Below are 15,000 nucleotides of genomic sequence, written 5' to 3' on the forward strand. Positions count from 1 at the left end.
TGAGAATGATATTTGCGGTGGGTTTTTCATAGATGGCTTTGATGACATTTAGTTATTTGCCCTCTATCCCTACACTTTGAAGAGTTTTGATCAGGAAGGGATGCTGAACTTTGTCAAATGCCTTTTCAGCATCTATTGAGAGTATCATATGGTTCTTGTTCTTACTTTTATTGATGTGTTGTATCACATTGACTGATTTGCAGATGTTGAACCAACCTTGCAGCCCTGGAATAAATCCCACTTGGTCTTGGTAAATAATCCTTTTAATGTACTGTTGAATCCTATTGGCTAGTATTTTGTTGAGTATTTTCGCATCTGTGTTCATCAAGGATATTGGTCTATAGCTCTCTTTTTTGATGAGATCCTTGTCTGGTTTTGGGATCAAGGTGATGCTGGCCTCATAAAATGAGTTTGGAAGTTTTCCTTCCATTTCTATTTTTTGGAACAGTTTCAGGAGAATAGGAATTAGTTCTTCTTTAAATGTTTGGTAGAATTCCCACGGGAAGCCGTCTGGTCCTGGGCTTTTGTTTGTTTGGAGATTTTTAATGACTGTTTCAATCTCCTTACTGGTTATGGGTCTGTTCAGGCTTTCTACTTCTTGCTGGTTCAGTTGTGGTAGTTTATATGTTTCTATGAATGCATCCATTTCTTCCAGATTTGTCAAATTTATTGGTGTAGAGTTGTTCATAGTATGTTCTTATAATTGTCTATATTCCTTTGGTGTTAGTTGTGATCTCTCCTCTTTCATTCATGATTTTCACAAAATACATTTCTTAATATTATTAAGGTTTTAAACAAGTGAAATGATTCATTTTGTATATATATACATTCTCTATATGTTTATTACTATATATATGTAGATTTTATACACTTAAAAATCAAACTACAACTAAAATGGTCAGTATTTTAACAAGAAAGTTTTAATTCTACAAATATACAGCTCTCTATCACCTTTTATATTAAGCAAATACCTGTGTAACTACTTCCCTCTCTTTAAGTATTTAGGGATGCATTTGGCACCTGAGGCGTCTACTTTGAGCTTCTAATAATATGTTTGTTTTCCCGAGCTGTTGGTGCCTGAAAAATTCATAGATACATTTGCAGTGACTGTAGTTTAGAGAAGAAGGACACGAATTTGGCTCTTTTGTGTTGCTTCTAAGAATTTTCCTGAAAATAAATGCCGTTTAATATGTTCTTAACTGAGTAAGTTTATGTAAAACATCATGGCCAAAAATCTAAATTTGAAAAAAAAAAAAATCAAATCCTGTACCCCCCCTTTACCTTGAAGTATAAGCAGCAGTAGTCTATGTTTAAAACTATAGTAACAGGAACAAGTATTCTACCCCACAATTAGCCATAAGATTAGAGGGGGGAAAATAACCCTGAGAGAGGTGCCAATCTTACTTAAATTCATGGCAAGAAGTAAATGAGAGCAGAGTTGACTTGGGCCTGGGCACAAATGTGACACCAGCCATTATTAAATTGGGAAAGGGGTAAGAGAGGTGAAGTTGGAGATATTTATGACGAGCTTCTTTAACTTTATGAGACTGTATACTTGCCATGTTTAATATTTTATCAAAGTAAGATACAAATGAAACTCTCCAGTCCAGCAAATTAGATGAACCCAAGCTGCCACTAGGAGGCAAAAGGAAAGCTATTATAAACATTCAGAAGTTTGAGCTAATGCAAAGTGCCTAACACGTTGCCTGGCACCTTGTAAGTGCTCATTACTATTAATTGAGTTGAATATTAATTGAACCATAGCTTTACTAAAAGCATGCTTCCTGAGTTAGGAGGCCTAGGCAAATGGGGCTAAAATTAACTGACAAATTCAAAACCACCTATTTTTAAAATGCATGATAAGCAACACAGGAAGCTTTTACAACTAGCCAGCAAAATCTGAGCTTTCAATCAATAATTTCTTTCACCGAGGTGTGAAGCATGGAGTGGATCCAGAAGCACAGATGGTATTTTACATCTGCACATGCAATTTTTTTTTCTCCGTTTTTTATATAAACCTCTATTTCATTTTTTAAAAAAAGAATGATAGAATTTACCAGTAAAATGGAACACTACTTACTGCCTTTGGAAATGTTGCTCACCTCCATTTCACATTTTTAGCAGCGATTTAACTATCTTTCCGCATGTGTAGAAAGATTTCTTTTTTAAGTATAAACTCCCCTTTACTATATCCTGAATAATTTCAGAAGGTTCATTTCCTCCATAGATCTAAAACTTTTCTGGTATTTAAAGTAAATACTTCTCCTCATCCTTACTCCTAACTATTTTCTTAAAATCAGTGCTAACTTTTCATAGATTTTTTTTTTTTTTAGATTTTATTTATTTGTTTGACAGAGAGAGAGATCACAAGTAGGCAGAAAGGCAGGAAGAGGTAGAGGGAAAAGCAGGCTCCCTGCTGAACAGAGAGCCTGATATGGGGCTTGATCCCAGGACCCTGAGATCATGACCTGAGCCAAAGGCAGAGGCTTAACCCACTGAGCCACCCAGGCGCCCACTTTTCATAGATTCTTAAGGCCAAAATAAATCTTGGAGATCATGTTAATACAAACATCTCTTCAATATATGAGTAATGAAGTCCTAGCAAGGTTGGTGACTTGCTTAAGTCACTTCGCTGGCTCATGCAAGGGAGATGAGGAAGCGCCCTACATCACAGTCCACAATCACAGAACAACATGTAAAGAGACCAACATTTCAACCATATCTCCAAAACATTGATTTTCAGACTCCATTAGAATGCAAAGCTGTTATCCTTCTAAAGTAAGTCAGATTCATTTGAGGATATAAAAAAATATTATTTTCAAAATCTAAGGGTATTTCTCAAGGAATTAAATTCAAGTATCAGGTTTCATAATCATATTACATTAAAATCATATTGGACCTGGAGACTAAAATGACTATATGGTGACTATAGCTGTGACTATAGCATGGTGACTATAGTTCAAAATAATAGTTAACAATAATAATATCAAATTGTAAATTTTGGTTAGGGAGTAAATAGCAATACAACATAAACAAGAAAAATATTTCAAAGGAAATGTTCCATTTACCTTTGGAAATGTATCCTACTGAAACAAACAAAGGAGTTGATATATTCTCTCTCATGCTGATTACTCTGGCCCAGATTGCTCTTCTGAGCCCCAGATTTGAACGAAGTTACTCTCCAACATTTCCATTAGGCTATGTCAAAACTGCTACATCTCTATCATGTCTGATACCAAACTCACAACCAAAGAAACCGTGAACCCATTCCCTTGCAGTGTATCCCATTTCAGTGAATACCCATCATGTCAGGACACTTGTGTTTCCAGAAACCTATACATTCTTGAGATCTTCTCACTCACCCCCATTCGTAATCCCTTCACCAGGTCCTGTCACTCCACTAAATACTCCTGACATTTATTGAACTCCCTCTATCGCATGGCTACCACCCCCTTCTCTACTGCCTTCTCAGTTCTCTAATGGGTCCTCCAGTAGCCTCCCAACAGTTTTGTACTCATCTGCTCTAGCCTTTAATCCTCTTTCCTCTCCAGAATGGTTTTTCTGTAATTACAATCATGTCACTTCCCTGATTAAAATCCTTCATTGGCTTCCAATTGCTTTATAATACCTAAACCTTAAAAACAAACATACCCAAAATGACCTAAAAGAAACTAATGATGTAGCCCTAACAGCCTCTTGATCCCATCTCAAACACGCCTCTGTCCCACCCCCAGCCCCTTTCCTGCAGTCTCTAGTTCCATTATTCTGGACTCTCCTGCCCCTACCTGCCTCTGATCTTTTGTCCTGTTCCATTGGCTTGATGCGTGTGTCTTCCTACCTTCACTCATCTGTTCACTCAACTCAACTCTCATGAAACTTTTATAAGGAAACCTTCCATGATATACCTCCCTGCAAGACTAGTTGTGTATGACTCCTCCAGACCCAACCTCAAAATTTATATTTTTATGTGACTATTTTATGTATAACCTCTTACTATAATATCTATTTTTATTACTTACTCACCCCACTAGCACTTAGGATAGTAGCTGACACATAATACCTCTTCAATGATCACTTACTGAATGGATGAAACAATTAATAAAGGCGATAGAAAGGGAGGAATGGAGATGGGAAGGAGAATGAGGACAGGAATGATTTATAATATGAAACACACCAAGAGCTTAAAAAGTTCCACTTCATGTTTATTTTTAGCTAACTGTGAACAAGTAGGACATACATTCTAGGTCATAGGCTAAGGTCACACTTTGACCAAACTAATCCAAATTTTCCAAACCCCAGTTTATAGGCTTTCCCTCAGGGGTAACCACCACATATAAGAGTATCCTGAAAGAACACCATTTTCAGTCTTTTTGCTGAGTTCAGTAAGCCCTTCAAATGGGCATTGAGTTCCCCAGTGCAACTCCAAGTCCTGGAGAGACTCATATATACATCTAAAACTGCACAGCTACAGTGCTTACTAACTAGTCATATACATTGTAGAAAGCCCTAAAGTATGATTGCTTTAAAGCAAGACTGCTATAAAGTTTGCGTGTGTGTGTGTGTGTGTGTGTGTGTGTTGTGTGCATTTGTGTCTCTAAGGTAGAGGAACCAATCAGCAGGGAAGTGATTGAGAGAGGTAGCAATAAAATGTTACTCTCCGCTAAATAATTTAGGAAAACAGAATCAAGGCAACTGTTATGGTTTATAAATTTTTCTCCCTTGTCCTTTTAACATCAGAATCCTCAAAATTCAGGGTGAGTCTAGCAGATCAAATATAATTACAAGAATGGAAAAGCAGAGAGAGATAGAGAATGCCAATGCGCTACAGTAGAGCACTCCACTTGATTATGTAACTTAGAATATTGATATAATTTGGCTCCCATTTAAGAGTTTTCTTAGATTGGAATACAATTTCGAAGACACTCTTAATCCACTTCAACTGGAACTTACACCATGAATTTCAAGTTACCAATATTCATTATATTTGGGAGGGCAAGACATAATCCATATTTATAAGTTTTAGAGACAAGATTTGCATTCCCAGTTTGGTTTCCCTCATGCTCTGTTGACCATATTTTTTTGTGTGGGGATATTTTTGAGATTCATTCAGGAGCACAGGCCATGCATAAGAAAGTCTACTTTATAAACTCAGTGGAAGAGTCCTAGGGGTTTGAAGAAGCTACCATAAACACAGACATGAGTGTCCATGGCCCAGCTCGTTGCAAACTTTCTGCCACAGATACAGAAGGAACACAGTGATAGAGCAGGACCTAAATCTAAGATCTGGGAGATATGCACTTTTAGGTAAAATTTGTACCTAAGTTTAGGTAATAATTTGTACTTTTAGAAAGTCCCAAGGAAGCCAATAAATCTATGAATATCTCCTCTGGACCAGGTAAGACAATAGAAAACAAAGTAGTTGCTATCAAGCATCTGTGATATAATAGGGAAGATAAGGCATAATGCATCATAAGATAGTCACTAACATAGCAGTTTATATAAAGTACTGGGGAAGAAGTAAAATAAAAAATTGCTACAGTTCAGAGAAGCGTGGCTTCAGAAGTTTTTTGGGTTTGGTTTTTTCCTAAAGGCTTCATATAATAGGTAGAATTTAACCTAGCTCCTGGTCGGATCCAGAGAGGCCTGGAAGAGGTAGCAAGGGGAAACCATAATGACTGATAACCCCAAATGCTTGCATTTCTTTATAAGGAGGCCCTTTCTTTCAAGAAAAAAGAAAAAATCATCCCAGTTACATAAACAAATGGATTGTTTTGCAGGTTAGAGACATTTTCTGCTGGATTAGGTTTTGAAATTGTATTTTTCCACTTATCTTACAGCATCTATAAGGGGGTAGAGACAGATACATCAGCAGGTTAATTTCTACTTTTCACAGAGATTTTGCTGTTCATAATTTAAAACAAAACTACTGAGGTATGAAACAAAATTGCGGAAGTCAGGAATATATTTGGAGAAACTGATGTTAACAAAAAAACCTGGACTAGGGACAGAATTCCCATTTAGAGTGTTTTATTGTTAAGTCTCAAAAATATAACAGATTTGCTGACACAAATTTCCTTCTCCTCAGAGAGGAAAGTTATTATTTTATTGTCATTCTTATGCTTAAGCCTGCTCATTGGTATTTAATCAGCAGGCATAGTCTTCCTCCTTTTACTGAATTGCAGAGAAAAGGAGAAGTAACATGCCTAAAGCTAAACAGTAAATCAGTATCCCATTCTAGAATGACAACTCTCAATCCTTTCCATTTAGTTGGATATTTGATATTTGAACTATGATACAAAATTTTCACTAACAAGCCAACCATTCTAATCATGTCCGAATGTTTCTCTCTCCTTCCTTCAATTCTGATAGACGGAGCTTATAAATTTTTGAGCACTTCAATTTGATTGCATCTCAAATATAGATTAATGTGGCAACAGTAATAATTATTGGAAAAATGACTGTTGGCAGAAGCATTTAAAAATGCTTAATTCTTTCAGCTCTATATTCAACTATATATTGAACGAGGCTATGAAAGTGACAAGCAGTGAACTATGTAGAAAAAGAGCACAGGACATAGGACATGATAGAGTATTTCAATCAATCAGGAATAATATTATAATATTATAATTACCCCTTACTGAGAACTTACTATTCCAGAAATCACACATATATTATCTCCAGTGCTAACAACACAACTCTAAGGTAGGGATTATGAGATCCATTTAACCAGCACCAATATTGTGGCTCAGAGATGTTAATGAACTGACCCATGGTCACTCAGCTAGTAAGTGGCGACTCACCCTTTTCTTTCCATCCTCATTGCTAGTACCTGTACCTGATCTCCGGTCTTCGTCACCTCTCACCTACCATTTTGCTGTATTCTCACGAACGTACATTTACCTATTGCTGCTCCTCCATAAGTTTCACTTGTTCCTGCCAGTTGGAGTAGTTCAGGCCCCCGACTAGCCATCTGTCTCGAGCCTTTTTGCCTCTGCCTGGGATAGTCTTCCTGTTTTTTTCTCCTAGTGAGTTTCTTCTTCCTTCAAGACTCAACTTAGGAGCCCTCTTTCTGAAGAGTTTCCTGACCCCAGCCTAGCAGAGCAGGTGATACCCTCCTCTGAGGCCACTGCATAACCCAGTTAAAGGCTGAGCTTACTCACTGTTTACATCTACAGGCTTAGATCCCTCCTAGAGACGGGGCGCTCCTCAAAAACAGGAACCATGCTTCAGTTATCTTTAAATTACCAGCACCTAGAACAGTTCCCGAAACCTAGCTGGTATTTGATAAACAGGAATACTTAAACCACATGGGGTAGAAATTTAAGCTGAACACAAAATGACTACAGATGACGTGGGGAATGTTAATTCTCTTCCCATTACAATGTCATTGAGGTTGCAGTCAACAAAGGAACCAAAATGTTTTCTTTCAAAGCTATGGAGAGAATTTTTTAAAATTGCAAATCAAAGAATTTTTATGCTGTGTTTTAGTTAAAAATTAGATCAGTTACTCCGTCTTTTGCTGTTCATTTCCCCTGTTACATTTATTAATTATCAAAGATATTAGTTAGTTTGAACAACTGCTTGCTTCCTTATAGTCCATCTGTGCTCTCTTCTCAATAATGCATTGAAGTCGTAAGTGCTAGATTTATTGCCTCAGTGATTTCCATGGCACAAATTGTGATTTCACTACAGCACTGAGCAGAAGGGAGAGCTAATGGGCAAGGCAGAAAATGCTTAATCAATATCACTCGTGGCATAAGTTGAAAACCCTAAACCCCCAAGCAGATTTGGAAAAGGGCTACACTCAAGGATCCAGTATCTAGAAATGCATTTACTGCACCATGAAGTTGAGAATCATTTTCTTTCCTCCCAAATTCTCAATTACTCCACAGGCCTCTTAGGGACTCATTGAATCTATTGAATCTATGAGTTGCTCAGCTGATCCACAGGAGAAGAAATTCCTGAAGGAATGAGTTAGAAATATATTATTTCCAGGAAGGGCCTATGTCCTCCCCCGCAAATACATGTTGCTTTTTTTTTTTTTTTTAAAGATAAACTATGTATTCTGTATCAACACAGAGAAGAAAATTTCAGACATTGAGTGCTAAAAGAATTCTTGAAGATCAAGTCTCAAACCTTGGAACTGAGAGAAGCACCTCTAACCTGGGTAGTCCCAGGGATGGACCATAATATTATGAATCAAGAGACTGACCAGATTTTGGTGACCAGAAACCATCAGCTTCCTATATTAATTAAATTCTCACGAGCAGTGTGATGTGAATGCAGAACCAGGCAGACATTTCTGTAGTAGTCATGCCTTCTGACAGAAGCCACGTGTGTGTTCGGACAATAAAGCAACTGTGGGCGTTGGGGTCAGGAGAAGCAAGTGTGATTCAGGAACCACTAAGCACCCTGTATAAAGACTTCTGCGTTATTAAATTTCTTAAACTTCGAATCCCTTTAAATACCCACAGAAGCTACCTAATTTATTAGAGAAAGAGTCTTCCTTTCTTCAAAACCATGTTGCTAATGTTGTCAAGTAAAAAGAAAGGGCCCAAGATGTAGCCCCAGCACCATGACACAAATATAAGCCACATAGCTGCCTCCAGACTGAACACAATGTGAGGAACCAAAAATTAGAGTGAGACAATATCAGTAAACTCTAATAAAAACTAGAGTTTTTATTAGAGTTTTTATTATGTGTCCCATTTCACATAATAAAATGTGACTTAATCAAGTCCTGGGTGGCTCAGTTGATTAAGTCTCCAACTCTTGGTTTCAACTCAGGTTATGATCTCATGGGTTGTGAGATAGAGCCCTCAAGCCAGGCTCTGAGCTTAGCAGGGAGGTTGGTTAAAGATCCTCTTCCTTGGCCCCTCCCCACCGCTCATGTATACTCTCTCCTTTTCTCTCAAATAAATACATAAAGTTAAAAAATAAGATAAAGTTCACTATCTTTGTGTCATATAAAAATTTGAAATAAGTTAACTATTAATGTTGTATTGGTAATTATTAAATTATATTACTGAATTATTCATAATTAATTAGATTACCTGTATCTATTAGCTCATCCTTATCTGAAGACCTTATATCTTCATTATAAATGTAAGTATATAAATGTGAACTTTGTGACAAGTAGTTCTGCTCACTGTACTAACAGGAATTTTCAGAATTTTGCTAATATACAAGCCTGTATGATCTTTGAAAAAAATCTTTATTCTTTATAAAATTTATAGTCTAGATAGATAATATACATGAAATAATAGCAACATATAAATAAGACAAAGCTGGCCAGCTCAAAAATGATGTTACCTATATAAAGTCTCCCAGAAAAGGAAGATCTTTCTTTCCACTCCCACCATAACCTATAAACACTTTTACCCATCTAGAAAAAAACAGTATTTTACTGCTTGCTTGTGAGGTCAAGGAACTGATTTTGTTCATTAGGACCCCAAGAATACTAAATAACAGATGGATAGATGGATGAATGGATGGATGGACAGATAGAAGAAATGGTACATATTGTTACATATATTTAAATTCTGAAGAAATTCATAGCAGGAGCTCATCCCTACAGAATCAAATTATTGGATGAGTTCTCATAAAGGCAGTATTATTTAAACTAAATCCCCAAGAGTAAGACTTTTATGCAACTTAGCAGATGTATATAGAATATTGTCCCATTTAGTTTGGAGATCATCTGAACCAAAATCCGAATTAATTTCAAAATACAGTTGAAGAAAAACTCTTTTCTAATCAGTAAATTATCACATCATTTGAAAGCTCATTTGGAAGACAGATACTGGGATTCAAGGATTCCTGAGCTGCTGCCCTCTAGGTCCTAGATAGGATGAGAAACCCTAAGAAAGTCTGGAGATCAAAGTCCTGCCAATGCAGGGTAAGTTCTCAAGTTCAGACATGTCAGAAATGGACAGCCTATTTTATGAAGAATGTCAAAACTCCATTAAACTAGTGGGAAATTAAAAAATACAAAAGAGCTGGAAAGCAAGTAGGATATCAGAAATCATGACAGAAACCCAAATATAATGCCAATGTTGAGAGAAATCCCATACGGTACCCCACCATGACACTACAATGCCCTGTCACTCACAGAGAGAGTTCTTTCACCAGTCACTTCTGCAGGAGGACCAAACACTGCCATTTGCTGTTTGAAATGCTGAATGCAATGAGTGATGTTCATTCACTCACAGATTTATACAAACTATATTGGAAAATATCAGACACTGTATAACCATTATAAGATCCTTAAGTGGACTATTGCAAATACAATTTCCAGGGAGGGTTGACTGGAGTTGGGAGGAAAACAAGGAGATTGTTTTTAAACAATTAAAAATTAGCAACTGCACCTCATTGCATAACAATATGAAGAAACAGATTTGGAAACAGCATCAAGATCAGTAGGGCCTTTACGTCATAGTCTCAATTTGGGTCCCATCACTTTACCTGGCAATGGTGCCAATTTAGCAGGCATTGGGCTGTACAGAAAGACTTACATGTAAATGAAAACAGTTTGGGGCATTTTGCTTTGCCTCAGTAGAAGAGAAACTGGTACTACAAAAATAAAACAGAGGTTAACACAGAAGGATCCTGAGCAGAGTCCATTACCGGGAGAGCTAATTTGGCAGGTGAACCAAACTCTCAGAGATGATGGGGTGTGTTTCTAGGGAGCACTGAAGAGTTTGAAAAATTCAGGTGTGAAAGGTATTAAAGGACAATATTCTGAAATTTATAGGAGGAAAACCACCAAATTAAGAATTATTTTATTAATAATATTGTTTAAAAATTATGTATTTCAACTTTATAACTAATATTTATATAATAAAATACAATGTGTTAATGTTTTAAAGTAAAATTAATTTTAAAATTTTAAATAATTAAAAAATAAAAAAGGATCTTATTATTACATTATAATGCCACACTCATCATTAGTGTGGATTTTTGAAAATTCATTGTAGCTCTCTACCTCTGTCCGAGGATCATAATGGCCTGGTCTTCACGTCATTAGACTACAGCGTATTTTCTTAGCCATGTAGTTCCCATAAAGCCCAGTTATCCTGGAATGAAATTTCTTAATTTCTTCCCAACTACCTAAATACCCTTTACTCTACTACTTCATTCACTCATGTATTCATTCATCAGTGCTTGCTATGTTAAAGGAATCATGTGAAACAATATAAGCCATACAGAAATGTGATTAATCATAGATTTTTGCGCTCAGGAAGGTTATGGTCTAATATAAGATAAAATATATGCACAAATTAAGTGGACGCAACTTCAAAATATACATACCATTAAAGTATTGTGGGCAGTTCCCTGACAATTCAAGGAAGAGAGAGAGGAAGAACAAGAATGAATAAATGAGTAAGACAGAAATGACAATTGGGGAAAAAAGAAAACTCTCTTCTTCTATGGAGTCCTCCCTCTTCCATGTGCTAATAAGCATGTTAGAATGGTTTATGCTCCATCCAGAAGCCTTGAGGACAAGCACTTGTTTTATCTTCAGCATCTAGCTCACAACACCAGGCCTAGGGAAGGCATTCAGCAAAGCTTTATTGAAACAAATAAATTAATGTGTGAATTCTTCTGTTTGGTTTTATAGACACTAACGTGAACTTATGAAAATCAATGCATATACAGTCAACCCCCATTTCTTTCTTGTTGCAAAACTGGAATAGAAAGAAACTGTTTTGTAAAGGCAAAATACATTCAGAAGTGGCAACATCATTTAAATATTTAAGATGTATTTTTTAAATTACAAAGATAAAGGGACCTGTATTTTATAAGATTCTCCCCATTGCTTAGAAGGAGTGGGGACACTACCAAGATTCCAAATTGGCACAATACACATAAAACTCAGAATTTGCTTTCTTTTTACTCTAAATGCATTTTGGTGTAAGCAATATTATGACCTTTCAAATGAAATTCTATTTTTTTTCAGTTTGTGATTTCACCATTCAGAAGTTCAGTATAATGTATTTTGACACAAAAGGCACTGGAAGAATTATCATCTTCCTGAATATAATGGTCTTTTTCACATTATTCTCAAGTTCCAGATACCTAAAAATTTTCAAAATCATATTGAGTCCCTGCCTTATTATCCTATACTTTTGATCTCAGGATAGCAATTGTTACTTGATTTTTTAATTTATTTATTTTATTTTTTTTGGAGAGAGAGAGTGTATGTGTAACCAGGAAGGGGCAGAAGGAGAGGGAGAGAGAGAATCTGAAGCAGGCTCCACACCCAGCATGAAGCACACTGCAGGGCTCCGATCTCTCAACCCTGAGATCATGACCTGAGCTAAAATCAAGAGTGAGATGCTTAACTGACTGAGCCACCCAGGCACCCCAGCAATTGTTACTTTGGTTGGCAACTTTGCTCTTCAAAAGTACCAAAATTGGGTATCAAAGTCTGGATTACATGTAATAATTTAAAAGTATAAAAAATTGTTTTTATTTTTTAACTTGTAATAATTTAAAAGTATAAAAATTGTTTTTATTTTTTAACTTGAAAGGTAACATGAATTCAGGCTTGTAATCAAGTACTTCATGAAAAAAATTCAAATAAATTATTAGTAGAATCAAGATAATTAAAATTAATGATCTGACAGTCTGTTGTACTCACAGGAATTAACTATTAGAATGCTAAAGAGTTCCAAGAGATAGACTGTTCTTCAAACAGATAAATCGGTTTCAAAGTAAAACATATTATCTCTGCGGAAGAGTCTATAAAAGTAAATATTAAATCACTTCTCAACAAAATAGACTCTTGGCAATAAATCTGGAAAATAACATTATTTCCAAACAAGAAAGATGGCTGGTTTGTTAGGCACCCATAAAGGATGAATGACATAATTAGTAGAATCAGCAAATCAGAGCACAGTATGTATATACATACAAATATACATATACATACGTACACACACACACACACACACACACACACAAAATCCTTATACGTAGACTATGATCACTTGTCTCCCAAATCACCCCATCCATTATCTCCCTTCACTCTCTTACATAATTTATTTCCCCCAGATTTTGCCAAAGAGCAGAATTTTTGTCTTATTCATGTTAGTTTCTCACTTCCCCACTCCTGTTCTCCCCAGCAACTACCTATAACCATTTTTATATACAGAAAGAAATAAAACAAGTATTATTTAATATAAAACAAAATAATCATACTACAGATTGACTAAGGTTTCTAATTTTTTGCACCTTTTGTTAAAAAGAGAAACTTGACAAATGGAAAAATTTCTACCCACTTCCAAGACAACACAGAAATTTCACTTTGAAATTCCTGAAAGTCTCCCTAAACAGTTCTACACATATTTGTATCTGGGAGTATATGTAAAGTTCCTGTCCCAATCCAGAATGATTTTCAGATTAGACTTCTTTCAGTTTGCATTAACCAATATGAATTTAAGCAGAAAGCTCTGATTTTGAGCTATTACCATCTACCCACATCACAAATCCCTGATAAACTGTTTACTTCCTGAGGACCATATGTGCACAGCAGTATCAAAAAGCTATGGTGTAGCACAGGAAATCAGTGTTCTCCCTACTGGATAGATAAAGTGATAAATGAGCAGTAAAGCACAGAGATTAAGAAGTTAGGCAACTATTGCAACTTACCAGGTACGTGATTTTAGGCTAACGACAGAAATTAAGTCTTAGTTTTCTCAATGGTAAAATAGGGATTACTCTATTTACCTCACAGCAGCCTTTGGGAGGCTTAAGTAAGATGACCCAAGTCCAGGATGCAGCATGGTTCCTAGCACACAGTAAATGTTCAGTGAAACATAATGAATGATGTTAAGAAGGAAGATGCTAGGGGCGCCTGGGTGGCTGAGTGGGTTAAGCCGCTGCCTTTGGCTCAGGTCATGATCTCAGGGTCCTGGAATTGAGTCCCACATCGGGCTCTCTGCTCAGCAGGGAGCCTGCTTCCCTTCCTCTCTCTCTGCCTGCCTCTCTGCCTACTTGTGATCTTTCTCTGTCAAATAAATAAATAAAATCTTAAAAAAAAAAAAAAAGAAGGAAGATGCTAGAAACATGTTCAGGTAGTCGTTGACCAAGAGATGGAACAAATGACCACAGCTACTCAGATAGCTAGAAAGAGAAACCAGAAATCATAAATAAATTGAGATAGAACCTGAGGAAACAGCCAGGCAGGCTTTGACACTCTCCCAAGGGAACTAAGCTGCAGTGATAATGAGACTTGTTCACCCTATTTCTCATCATATAATATTTCCATTTTATCACTTGCCTCAGTACTTAGAAACCAAAATAGCAATTATTATTTTTTTTTAAAGATTTTATTTATTTATTTGACAGAGAGAAATTACAAGTACACTGAGAGGCAGGCAGAGAGAGAGAGAAGGAAGCAGGCTCCCTGCTGAGCAGAGAGCCCGATGCGGGACTCGATCCCAGGACCCTGAGATCATGACCTGAGCCGAAGGCAGTGGCTTAACCCACTGAGCCACCCAGGCGCCCGTAGTAATAAAATTTTCAAGATGGGAATCAAGCCAGTAGGGAAGATATTTTCCATTGTTTCTTGATATTGCTCAAATGATACCAAAGATCTTTGTTTCTATTTTGACTGTAAGTAAAACTACCATCCTATACACAAAGCTCATGTTTGGTAGGACGGAAACAAACCACCCCATATACACATCAACTTGCACATACCTTAGCAAAACCCAAGGCTAGTCTTAAAAGTCAGCTTATGTACATAAACAGCAGAGGCTTTAAGATGAGCAAGAATAAGGTCATTAGTAAGTGCATTTTGAAAAAAACTAAAACACTTCCTTAAATAAATATATATTTTGGGGGGTACCTGGGTGGCTCAATTGGTTAAGCATCCGACTTTGGCTCAAGTCATGATCTCAGAGTCCAGGGATCGAGTCCCACATCAGGCTACCTGCTCAGGGGTGAGCCTGCTTCTACCTCTCCTGCCACCCTGCTTATGCTCTCCCTCTCTCT

The 15,000-nt window shown here is 36.6% G+C and overlaps 2 protein-coding genes across 3 annotated transcripts in view; one reads left to right on the forward strand and one right to left on the reverse strand.

The window, feature by feature from the left end:
* The window catches only part of CTNNA3 (catenin alpha 3), a 1,804,468-nt gene that overhangs the window by 1,142,753 nt on the left and 646,715 nt on the right, over window positions 1-15,000 (reverse strand). The window contains exon 1 of one of the 2 annotated variants that reach the window (XM_059397522.1): window positions 6,901-7,066. The exons of the other annotated variant lie outside the window; for it this stretch is intronic. The gene's annotated coding sequence lies outside the window, so the exon portion shown is untranslated. Of the gene's footprint in view, window positions 1-6,900; window positions 7,067-15,000 lie in introns of those variants that run through there. 2 annotated transcript variants of the gene reach the window in all.
* The window catches only part of LRRTM3 (leucine rich repeat transmembrane neuronal 3), a 143,785-nt gene that overhangs the window by 118,943 nt on the left and 9,842 nt on the right, over window positions 1-15,000 (forward strand). The window lies entirely within an intron of this gene.

This window comes from Mustela nigripes, chromosome 4 (genome assembly GCF_022355385.1).
Source record: "Mustela nigripes isolate SB6536 chromosome 4, MUSNIG.SB6536, whole genome shotgun sequence".
NCBI classification, from domain to species: domain Eukaryota; kingdom Metazoa; phylum Chordata; class Mammalia; order Carnivora; family Mustelidae; genus Mustela; species Mustela nigripes.